Source organism: Triturus cristatus, chromosome 12 (assembly GCF_964204655.1).
Source record: "Triturus cristatus chromosome 12, aTriCri1.1, whole genome shotgun sequence".
In the NCBI taxonomy this organism is placed as follows: Eukaryota; Metazoa; Chordata; class Amphibia; order Caudata; family Salamandridae; genus Triturus; species Triturus cristatus.
The window spans coordinates 717170222-717172876 of NC_140595.1; the positions used below are offsets into that span (position 1 = coordinate 717170222).

General features: G+C 46.9%; 1 non-coding gene across 1 annotated transcript; it reads left to right on the forward strand.

Moving 5' to 3' along the window:
- Positions 1–2583: 2583 nt before the first annotated feature.
- On the forward strand, positions 2584–2655 carry TRNAH-GUG (transfer RNA histidin (anticodon GUG)). Its single transcript has one exon. It is a non-coding gene; the product is annotated as a tRNA-His (tRNA).

Here is a 2655-nt window from a genome sequence, read left to right on the forward strand (position 1 = left end):
AGTATAAGGCACACGGATCAGTGCTTTACTCTCCGTACTGAGTAACTGCACTTCTTTCATTGGAGAGGGAGAGTGCCTGCACTTTTCAGCTGTGCTGCAATACATTTAATGGAAGAGTACCGGCACTTCTCACGAGCAAATAGGTCTGAAGCGAGAATGCAAGCATTGATACAGACAAAGACACACTGTGAGCAGACATTGGAAACAAAGCCTAGGTGCCCTTCACCCGACCTTAATAGGTTCACCCTGACCATAACCAGATCCATGGGTCACAACCGGAGCCAGAAGCCTACACCAATAACCAGACGCGTCCCCCAATGCCTAGAGACAAGTAAAGCAGCACAGACATCATTGAATGCACTGGCCTCACCCACTACCCAGCGATGGAACTCGTCATCAGACGTCCAGAAATGTTCATGCAGCACCGGCAGATGATGTCATATGTACCTGCACCGCACAATGTACTCACTCAGTGATGGTTCTTTCTGTGCCGCACCTGTAAAACTACCGCATAACTCCACGTCACGACGGACACATCGCTCATGTTCAAAGTTTTTCCTTTATATATTTTTGCTTCAGGTGTGCTATTTCAATTGGAAGAACTGCAGCGAGGGAACCAGGACTTCAACTCCCAAAATGCAACCATAATTCCAGGAGTGGAGCACTGCAGCCCTCTTGACTTGGAGTCACATTATAACCTCATGCATGTCACGGCGGGTGGTAAGAGGGGGCTGTGAATTCATTGAAAGGCTGAGCTTGAAAAGTGGAAACTCCACTATGGGTTTTCTTTCTTGGGCAGAATGTGGATAATAATGCAAAATATGATATTTTGGTTCTAAATCGCACTGAAGATCGTATGAATTGAAACTGCCATGCCACACTGGAATGTTGAGCTACAGCAACACACAGCGATCATCGTGGCCGGTTAGCTCAGTTGGTTAGAGCGTGGTGCTAATAACGCCAAGGTCGCGGGTTCGATCCCCGTACTGGCCAATTCCGTTTTGTAACCTTATTAACCTATTTGTTTAGGAGTTTCAAATAACACCTCATAAGGTTGTTTGTATGATGTCGTTAATAACTGAGCTCTGGAGTCTGGTGTTTGTACCAGCAGCACCAATGCAGCTAACGCCATGTTGGGACACTAAGGGGTGGCAGGGTCCCCCCCTCTTTCTGTCACACCAGCCTCCTCTATGTTTCCATAAGTCTCTCAAAGGCCTCTTTTGAACCGGGACGCGCGACTATAGATGACCCTGTCTCTCCAGGAGTGACGATTCCTCTGCTTCTCGGTGGGGTGTCCAGAGGTCACGAGAGGTGAAGGAAAGAGCACGTGGGTTATGTAGGCATCATTAAATTATGTTGTATATATTGGTGACCTTTAAATCAGTGTACTCTCGTTTAGTTTAAGGAATGTAAAGCACTTCGTGGATACACGTTTTTCATCACCCTATTTGCAGTTTTCCTATTCTTATATCAGGTTTTGTCCTCCTTGTGGAAAGTTGGTGGAAAAAAATCAGAGTTGTATACAAAGAAATGTGTACCCGGTCCAGTGACACCAGGACAGCCGAAACAGAGGGGACACTGTGCAGCTGGAAATAGAGAGGCGCTGTGGCTTAGTTGGTTAAAGCGCCTGTCTTGTAAACAGGAGATCCTGAGTACGAATCTCAGCAGTGCCTCAGCTATTTAAACATATTCCGAAGTGACTAAAGAAGACCCCACCCCACTGTCTTAAAATTCACAGAGATGAACTGTCTGCAAACCCTACTGCTGCGTTTATTATAATTATCCAGAGATATTGGGTAAGGCTGTTTAGAATCTAAACATGTATTTGAGGGTTGAATGCTGAACACTGTTCCTGAACAGGCAGAGGAGGTTCGAGCTTCAGAGCCTAAAGAACAGGCACAGCACAGGCAGCAGCGATGTGTAAACTGAGCTTTAGAGTACAGATGGTTGCAGCACAGGCAGCGGTGTAGATATAGCTTTAGTGTATGTGATGCTTCTGTTCAGATATTTAGGCTTCACCTGAAGTTTTGTATCAAGTTCCGTAGCCCTCTTTCGAAGTTTTGTGTCAACCTTGGGAGCCTCAGCTGTAGTATTGTGTCAAGTGCCTCACACCCCGTCTGCAATATTGTGTCCAGTTCTCGATGCCTGCCTTAGAGTTTTGATCCAACTCTTTGAATGTTGGCATACCATATCTTGCACACTGAGCCAGGTCTCTAGGCCTCCCTGGGGCATTGTGCTCAATTATGGTGGCCACATTTTGTTGTGCGCATCTCTGGGGGCCCCTTCCTGGGGTCTGCGCCCCGTTTTGGAGGCCTGCTGTGGATTAATGCAACAATTTCTGGAAGCCACATCTAAAGCGCTGAACACACTTCTTGAATTCCCACCTGGAATATTGTAACTAGTTGTAGAATCAAACTTAATTTTACTCAGTCATCCTCTGTAGGGCTTATTAGGAGCGCTGGGCGAGAGAAGAGATGTAAAGTTTTTTTGATATACATAGAACCTCATCCACAAACACCCGGGCTTGCTGGATCCAGCCTATGAGAGCGAGGTACAGAGACAGACACAGCGCCCAAGTAGCTCGCCGTGATCGTATAGTGGTTAGTACTCTGCGTTGTGGCCGCAGCAACCTCGGTTCGAATCCGAGTCACGGCA